General features: G+C 44.9%; 1 protein-coding gene across 1 annotated transcript in view; it reads right to left on the bottom strand.

Moving 5' to 3' along the window:
- The window catches only part of FRMD4B (FERM domain containing 4B), a 294,561-nt gene extending 285,201 nt beyond the window's left edge, over window positions 1-9,360 (bottom strand). The window contains exon 1 of the mRNA XM_073230891.1: window positions 9,025-9,360. The gene's annotated coding sequence lies outside the window, so the exon portion shown is untranslated. The remainder of the gene's footprint in view (window positions 1-9,024) is intronic.
- Window positions 9,361-9,750: the final 390 nt, after the last annotated feature.

The raw sequence follows: 9,750 nt of genomic DNA on the forward strand, positions 1-9,750 counted from the left end.
GGATTCAAATCCCAGCTCTGTCACTTAGTACGTATTTCTTAAACCTCTATTTTCTCACCCATAAATTAGAGGAGAAAAAATCTCATTTCTTGGAGGTTAGGCAGATTAGCTAAGATTATAATGTATACGAAGTTCTTAGCACCCTGTCTGGGATTTGCTAACTACTCAGGAAAGCCCTGTTAGGAATAATGGTAACTACAAAGGAATAGAAATGAGTGATTATTTATACAGAGGCACTCAGCCCCACCAATTCAGCTGTCAAAGAGTAACAGGATGATGACAAGGAACAGAAATGATATTTATCACGAGGAGCTGAAGTCAAGGAAAGGTCTAACTACGTTTATATACTCCATGTAAAAAAATAAGGAAGCATGTGCCATGTTTTCATCAAAGATAGTTCAAGCAAAAAATACTGTGGGTAGGCAGAAGTAAGCTTTAATCATCTGGAAAAATCACTTAAGTAAAACAACTGACTTACTCCTTGGCAATGCTATATAAATGAAACTGTATAAGGTGTGGGAAGAAAAGTGTTTGCATTGTATACTCTGAAAGAAGACAAAGTTACATTTTCCTCTCATTATTACAGTGAAAGTATCTACTGAATAGCATGAACGCTTGCTGACAAACTGTCGCTTTTTAAATACCCTTTATCTTCTCTCTGAGATCCGAAGATGGATGATAGGTTTCCAGGATGCTTTCCAAGTATAATTAAGCTTAGGGCTAGGAAAGTACAAGAACAGTTCATGATTTGAACTGTTCAAAGCAGCTGCATCATTGCAAAAATGACTTCCTACTCTTTATTTTTCAGAACCTCACTTTTGACCTCTCATAAACTGTGAGGCATTCTTTTAGGCAGTGAAAATGCAGCTAGATTGAGAAATGGAGGTATATAAAACAGCACGCTTTTTTTCTTTCCAAAATACAAATTGAATTAATTTAACACAGTTGGAGCAAATTACCATGATATGTCCTCAATTTAAGTCTTATAGTCCCCCTGGGACAGGCAGGGCTCTTTGGTCCCAATCTAGTTGCACATGGTTTTCATTACTTAGTCAGGATCCTGCATTTCAATGCACACATTTAAAAGGATGCGATTAGTTAATCTGTGATGGCCTCAAATACCCTTATTTTTCCTGACTCATCAAAGAATCTACACTATCTAATGTTCTGAGATTTGCCTAAATACTCAAAAAGTACACTTGATACGGCAAGTTACACCAAATATCATTTTGACTGCACAGCAAATCATTTCACTGAATCGATCTACTGACACACTTCTGATCAGGGAGCCCTTTTAAGTGGATTTAAATTACCTGAGACTTGTTTTGAAAAACTAAAATGAGAACAGTACGTCTATTTGTTTTGAGGATAAAGTGCAAGGTGCACATTTCTGGTTGTTCATAGTGGAAAGGTTTAGAGGCAGAAGGAACCTCAAATGTCACCACCTGCCTGGCAAATCCAGAGAGCTCACTAACGTGGTTCAGGTCAGTCTGGGCTGCGGGGATTAGAAGCCGGCCTCCTAATTTCCCAGCCAATGCGCTCCCCGCCTTCTCCTTCATGTGGCAGAAACCGGCCAGACTAATAAACTTGGATGAAACAGTGCCAGAACTGGCTCCGGGAGCTTTGTGCCTTTGTAAGCTAGCCACTCAGGTCACATATGGTCCCTTTGCTCTTTTGCTATATGACTGGATTGATGCGCTGGCCTCAGTCAGGTGCAATCAACGGTGCCTGAAAACAATGCTTGGCCGCACCCACTGTCAGGTCCCCTACCAACGTGGTTGCTGTAGACAAGCAGCAGCTGGAAGATGGATGCTGGTATTTCAGAAAGACCTTTTGAATCAGGAGGGGCTGTGACAGAGGCATAATTATTTCCAACAACTGTGTCTAGGCTACTTAGTGATTTCCAGAGGCAAGTGTCTCCTCATTGCAAGAAAACATTCGGTGCTTATTGGGGCAGGGTTGGGTTAGGGGAGGACAGTTTTGAATTTACTTCTTATGTAAGGTCACAATGCTGAAACTCCAGCCTGTTAATAGTTTATTTAGCAAGGCAGAAAGGAGTATCATCTCTTATAAATAACAATGAAGGACACACTACTGGCAACTTGGGATGTTTGCTCAGGATCTGTTTTGGGGGGCAACATGCTCATTTGAAACAAGATGGGCCATTAGAATCTCCTGTGAGGTAGGCTCTCTGCAGAGAAAGCCACACCTCTCAGGCTATGACTGTTAGAGATAACAAAGCACGGGCTCTTGCAGGGTGGTACCAATGAGCACAGACACGGTGCTGAGTTTGAATTCCAGGTCTGTCACTTACCAGCAGTATGACTTTTGAACAAGTCACACAGCCTCTGCAAGCCTGGGTTTCCCTCTCTTTAAAGTATAAGTTATTGTGGGTCACTGAGGGGACAGGAACAAATTACTGTACGGCAAGCATTTAGCAAGCCCTGGCACTTACAGGGTCTCAATACACAGACTCTAATTACCAAGCAGGGTCTTGTTCATTGAAGAGGGAGGTTATTCTAACCAAATGCTCCAGACTGACTCTCCACGTTAATCAGAGTGTGGCTGAAATCTCCACTTCACACATGCAGGCATTTTTTGGAGCCTTCCCTATTACTTGTACCCTTATACTGCTCATCAGTCTGTGTGATGAGGCTCATCAGGCTCTGAAGCCTGTCTTGGAACTCTTGATTTGGTGCTACAAATCCTCCAGGCCGAGAGAAATCCCACCCTGCTCACCCCTTCTGGCCAGCCCACTACAGCAGCTCCAGGGCAGACCACTGCACCTGCACCGTCTTTTGGGGTGGCACTTCCTCCGGATGGGGGAGTTTACCTCCCATGTTCACCCACATCATCACTCCCCAACTAGATTAAGCTTCTGTGAGGCAGGAGATTACCTCACATGTCTCTGAATCCCCCATAGCACCCAGCACAGGTCCAGGAACCTTCCAGGTTCTCTGTTCCCTTGCTAGGCAAAGTACCCTCCACAGACGAGCACTACCAGCATCTGGGAGGATGTTAGAAATGCAGAATCTCAGGCCCCAGTCCAGACCTGCTGAATCGGAATCCTGTCCCCAAGTGATTCATGTGCATGAAGTTGCACAAACATCTCTTGGGCCTGGTGTTTCCCCACTTCACTCATTCACATCTTCCTTTCATCAGTTTAGCCATTTTTCAATACCACCCACACTATGTTTTACCTAATACATACAGCGTAATGATTTTACATTGACAATATGTCTTGTTTAGCCTCATCCTAAGTAATATCATCCACTCTGTTCATAGTTTATTCATCAAGGCAGGAAGAAACATATTTTTAAAGGTTTGAAGGTCTAAGTGGGAAAAAAATTTTTGGAATACATTAAAATAAATAACCTCAAAGTAAAATGAGTCTCCATCTATCATCTAACATTAACTCATACACCCTATTTTAGTAGACATAGTAACAATAAGTGGATATAACTAATCCACATCACAGCATTTATAACAATAAAGAAAAACAAGAGTTGAAAATGCTTGGATTGAAATCTGGCACATAGTGTTCAATAAAAATTACAGCTATTAATATTTCCTCCTATCCTCCAGAAAGTACAAATAACAATAGATAACTTTTATAACATATTCAGTATATCGTAGCAGGCACCGTGTGAAACATGTTACATTCTATTATTTTATCCTCAAAATAACCCAGTGAGGTAGGAACTCTCATTCTCCCCATTTTACAAATGAGAAAACTAAAGCACAAAAAAGAGAAAGCCACTTACTTGGTCAAAGTCACATATTTGTAGAAAACTTCTTTGAGCCATTTGCTCAAAGAAAGTGTTGCTGACTCAAGAGCCAGTGCTCATAAAATGACCCAGCCTGCCTTTCTGCAAAATATTTGTCAACACACAGACTTTGCCCACTTCACAAATATGATGTGACCTTGGCAGAGTATTTTCTGGCACAGGTGAGCACTTAGTGAACCACCATTAGTGCTACTAGTTTGAACTGAGCACTCACTTCTAAACGAGACACCACTAGGCATCAGAAGTTTTTTTTATCCTTCAGTTATAGTGAGGACTTGGTGTTTTTTTTAAAATGCCTTTTAAGTATAGCATACATTAAAAAGTGAACAAAATATAATTATTTAATGATCTCAATAATTATCTCCAAGTGAACAGACATGTATCTATCCATCACTCTGATGCCACAGAAGCTCCTCAATACTCTCCCTACTCCCTCTTCAAATGTAACTACTTCCCAGGGTTTCTCAATCTCCACACTACATACATTTTGGGCTGGGTAATTCTTTGCTGTGGGGCTGTCCTGTGCATTGTAAGGAGGTCTAGCAGATTCCTAGCCTCTACCCACTAGACAGCAGCAGTACCTCCCCCCAGCCAGCAAGACCCAACGATTTCTCTGGACACTGCAGGGCGTCCCCTAGCAGCAAAATCACCCCTGGTTGGGAACCACCGCACTGTTCTGACCTTCCGGGAAATCTCTTCCTTGCTTTAGTGTATGTTTTACCACCTAAGTGTACATCCTGAAACATTACCGTTTAATCTTGCCTTGTGAAAGGAATTCTTTATAATTTACTCTATTACAAAGACCCCCCTAATCATGGCCCCCTAAAATAGCTTTTATGGGTGGGTGACCACATAATTTATTGGTCAAACGTGCAGGCACAGACATTAACCAGCATTGATCCAGGCAAACCAGTATGATCACCCTATTTCTAGAGGGCCTCTGCTGTGAGGGAGCATTATCCTCACAGCCACACACAATTAGGGCCCCCTTACCCACTGGATAATTGTACATGAAGTGGCAGAGGATAATTAAAAGCAGCACACACCCAAGGGGGAAGGAATAGAGACCCAGAGAAATATCCCAAGACTGAAGAGTTGCTGAGCCAGAGAACTCAGTGGCCTTAGGCCTTAAGGAGGTGTGGTCTTCAAATAATTTGCTCAAAGACACTACCTAAACAACTATTTCACCACATTAGCACAATAAATTGACCAAAATAAATGCCTTCCAAGATTTGCATATAAATGCAAGAAAGGATCACTGTCACTTATTGTAAAAGGTTTAGGGGCTGGAGTGTATTTTTAATCAATATATCTGCCAGTTTTCCCTCAGTCATCGGATCGTAGAACAACTACTATCAATTTGACCTGTTCTGCATTTTGATGCCATAAGTCCTATATTGACCATGTTAAAAGGGACAGTGAAAGCTTTCCTTATTTTTCATGTATATACATGAGAGATCATATTGATAATCTATTTGCCTGAATATAATTCAGCTCATCCTCCATTAGTTGGGGCATCAAAGAGAACAGAAATCAACTTTCATTGAATTAGGCTCTTGGATATTACAGAAACATCTATTTGACCTCCTCAGCATCCATCTCCCCTTTTTCCAGCAGCTGTATTAATTTAGGGATCTAGCTTTCTGGTGTCCACAGTCCACGTGGTCTGGGTGGAACACTACCACTGGGGCAAAAAGCCCTTGACCTCTGCAGAAGTCATTAGGCACAGGGGCTTCCTCCAAGCCAAGCCAATTGGGTCAGTCAGAACTGTTTTTAAGACTGTTTTCAACAACTGGGGAAAGGAGGTCTATTCTTTTTCATTGGACTTGAACCTGAAATTGTGTAAACCGGCAAATGCTACAGTCTTCTTGCCACACAGGAACTCCAATACAACAGAGGAAAGAATAGGAAGGCAGAGCTGAAGACAGTAAGAAATCAGATGGGAAAGTCATTGTTCAACCCTGAGCAAGATGATCTTGGAGCCAATTCTACCTCTGTGCCTTTTAGTAACTTGAACCTTATATATGAAAAAATGCACAAGTATCTTAAATCCATTTAAACTGGGTAGTTATCACTTATTATAAAGATACACCTGTGGCAGTGGCTTTCAAACTTTTTTGACAGGGACTCAGGGTAAGGATTAAATTTTATACTACAACCCATAATATGTACACAGCCCCAGAAATAGAACTGACTCAAAGTTTCATGAAACTACAGAACACTTATTAACATGATAAGGCTGATAGTTCCTGTCCTGTCATGCCTTTTTTTAAATGCTGGTTGCAGCCCACTAAACTGTTCTTATAACCTTCATTTTGAAAAACATTCTTATGAGATTAGGCTAAAAATTTATTTCACCAGGAAGAATAAGGTAAGAAATGTCATGATAACTTCAGTCAGTCAGGTTATTGAGGAAAACATGAGGTTTGGCCCTTAAATCAAGGATACAGCAGAAAATGTCTATCTTAGCATTTTTCTCTGACTTCCCAAGACACACATTTACAAGAAAAGAACATCTTAATGACATAGAAATAAACCAATCACCAAACAAAAAGATAAGTGCATTCTAAAACAAAATAAAAACCATGTCTAAAAAGAAGAGAGGTAAGAGGTACATAAGTAAGAAAAGACAACCTAAATCTTGCTGATGTGTTACATGATTTATTTATCTGTAGGCTGAAGATAGAAATTTCAGTGAACCTCAGCAGTGCAGTCAGTGAGTATGTAAAAATAGTGCCTTCCTGATAAGATCAGATCTCTGGGCCAGATCTAGAGGGAGGGAGGGAAGAAGATGGGGGAGGGAGGAAAGGGAGGCAGACAGATTGAGAGAGAGAGTGTGTGAGCATTTGCAGTATAAGCTCAAGCCTTCACTTACACGTGTAATGTGTATAAAATAACTATGAGGAGTTCATGAAATTTTAGACAATACTACAGGCTGGATAAGACAGGGTATTTTTAACAGTTTTCCATGTACCTTATTTGTGTTGTCAGTTAGCCAAAATTTCCTTTTTGTCTGCTCAAAAGCAGAGTCTTGATTAAATCTGTGGAATCAAATGGAGAACCAGGATTCTCATGCTGGAAATAGAAGCCAGTGACAGTAAACAAGACTGAAAAAACTAGCTGCTTTTACACTCTGGAGTGGCTGTACAGTTAACTCCTCCCACCCTTTTTTAGACTTAGGCTCAAGCACAACTGTCTGCCTTGTTGAGAAGCCCATTAACTTTTCTGCCTCTAAGATAAAAACTTACAAATTTCAAAACAGTGAAGTTTAAGACAGTCACTTGCCCACCCAGTGACTTCTAAGAACTTTCCCAGGAGTAATTAAAATCAAACCTAGGCATGATGTTATTTTAGGTAGATTTCTTCATTTTCTATCATCATTTTGTTCAAACACATTCCACCTGCATTACCGAATGCAAGCAAATAAAGTGTTTGATTAATACTTGCAGATATCATAGAGAAGTGAGAAGCCTCTCCTGTTCAAGAAGTCCTTGAAATTGCCTGAATTCTTCTGGCTCTGTACTAGGAAATGTAAGCACTGTTCAAAAGGTGTGTGTGCATGCACATGCATTAATTTGTATTACAAAAATGTTCAGACATAAAAAAAAGAAAAAAACCAATCACAGAATTATCAATATACCCACCACCTAGTTTGGCGGATATAGACCAAACTATATAATGAGCATCTACTTTGGGTCTGTCACTGTTTTAAACACCATCTTATTTACTCTAATGAAAAAATATGTGTAAGGTAGCTATTGTAATTGTCTTCATCATCATTAATGCTACCACAACGCATCCGTTTTAGAGGCACTGTCATCGGTAAGAGCCTGGCATCTGGAGTCAGACCTCTTGTAAACCCCAATTACCACTGTGACTTATGGCAAGTTTCTTAACCTCCCTCTAGGGCTCAGTACCGCTCCATGGACTATTTATGATGCCCAAAAAGTGCATACTGGGCTACCTAACACACAGTAAGCTCTTAATCACCATTCATAACAGTATGTGGATGGCATTTGAAAGTGCAGCCTGAGGAAGTTAAGTAAGGTGAAGCTGTTTTTTCTTCCTCTCCAGACATCTGATTTACAAGTTCCATAGATCTATGCTCTTTAGGACTGGTACAGCATGTCAGGGATTGCGCTAAAATCTTGCACACATCTTTCAAATTCATTGGTAAGTTTCTGGGGGCAAATACTAGCTAACCTTGAAGAATCAACCAGCTTTCTGGAAAGACTGTTGCTGTCAGCCCTCTGAAGTCTTTCTTCCCGGAGGGGCCACCTTCCAGACACAGCTGTGGGGACCGGCAAGCCGACCAAATCGGTTTGCAAAGTTCAGAGGAGTTGGCTCTGGTATGTTTACAAGTCCTAGCAGATCGCAGGAATGTTCGGGATAATTATTACCCCACCCAGGAGCGCCCAGCCCAACACTCTCACATCTGGAAGGAAGCGGCCACACAAAGGAGAGACAGAGAGACCTCCTCCCGCAGGCTGCTCACTCGAGCCCGAGGAAGATTTGATACAAGCTCTCACCCCTTTTGTGAACAAGACCAGCCTCTGCTCAGTACTGTCGTTGAGAGAGCACAGGACATGCAGTGCAAAAAAGATTTTATCCTCCAGCCCAAAGCGAATGACATTTCTCAAAATTATCATCTTTGCCCCCACCCCCGCCCCAACTCCCCAGATGAAAGTGAAACATTCTAAAAAACAGCGAGGAATCCACACGCACACCGCCTCTCCAACGCAGGAGCAGCTAGTATTAGACACACCTAATTCTAGCGGCCAAACTAAACCCTTAGTATCCTCTGCTAACGCAAGGGATTTCCCCCACTCCTTTCGCTGCCTTTGAAAGTATCTCTGGGCAGCCGGATCTGGGATTCATCAGCATTTTTCTCCACCTCCCACGAACGCGCGGCAACCCAAGCACATGGTCCCTGGCGGCGCGTTTGCAAACCCATCAGCGCCAACGCCTCGAAACCGCCAAACTTCCTGTATCCACACCACGAAAGCTACCATAGCGCCGCGGCAAGTGCCCAAGGGACTCCCGACTAGGCTGCAGGCAGCCCCGGAGGCGCGGGGCGGGGTTTCCTGCTCGCCGGAGCGTCTGGGACCCGCACCTCCACTGGGGGTCTCCAAGCCCACGCGCTGCACCCGGGGCGCACGGGGAGTGCCCGCTGTGGCTGCGGCTCCAGGCGCGCCCCCGCCGCGCGCTCGGGGCACCCGGGCAGGCGCCCACCTACCTGCTCGGCTGCCGTGCAGCGTTACTTTATTGTCTCGGCTGCTCACCGAACGCGACCTGGGGACCCGGCTCTGCGCCAGCCCCGCAACTCCGCTCAGCGCAGCGCCGTCCCCGGCGGCTGCCTTCCTCTTCCTCCCGTCTCCCCAGGCTCCCGCTCCGCAAGTGAGCCGCGCGGCCCGACTCCAGGGCTCGCAGGGCAGCCGGCGCCCGCCGCATCCCCGGCCCGGGGCTGCCCTTCGGCCCCGCCGCCGCTCGCCGTGCTCCTCGCTTTGATCCGCACTTAGAGCCGTGGCCCGCGCCGCCTCGCTTGCGCCCTCGCGTCCTCGCGTCCCGCCCGCCTCCCCTTGCTGTCAGCTCCTCTCCCCAGCGGCCCCCGCCTGCCGCCTCTCTGGGGGCTGGGGCGGCCGCCGCCAATGAGACTCGGCCGATGCGCCGTTCCGGCCCAGTCATTGTACGCAGAGCTGGAGGCGGAGGGGGAGCGCGAGGAAGGGAGGGGGCGCCCTCGGCCCCCGCCGCGCGACTACGGGCTGGCGCACCCTCCCCGCCAGAGCGGAGGCGCTGGTGCCCAGGGGCGGCAGGAGGGGAGCAGGAGAGGGGGGGGGTTCCCAGCCCGCGCGTCTCCGGCTCCCGCCGACTCAGAAAGGCTCTGGGAGGGTCTCGATTCCGTCTCCCAGGATTCGAGCTTCCCGAGACCTGACCGCCTTTAGAATAAAGGAAAGGCGGCGCA

This window comes from Manis javanica, chromosome 3, assembly GCF_040802235.1.
Source record: "Manis javanica isolate MJ-LG chromosome 3, MJ_LKY, whole genome shotgun sequence".
NCBI classification, from domain to species: Eukaryota; Metazoa; Chordata; class Mammalia; order Pholidota; family Manidae; genus Manis; species Manis javanica.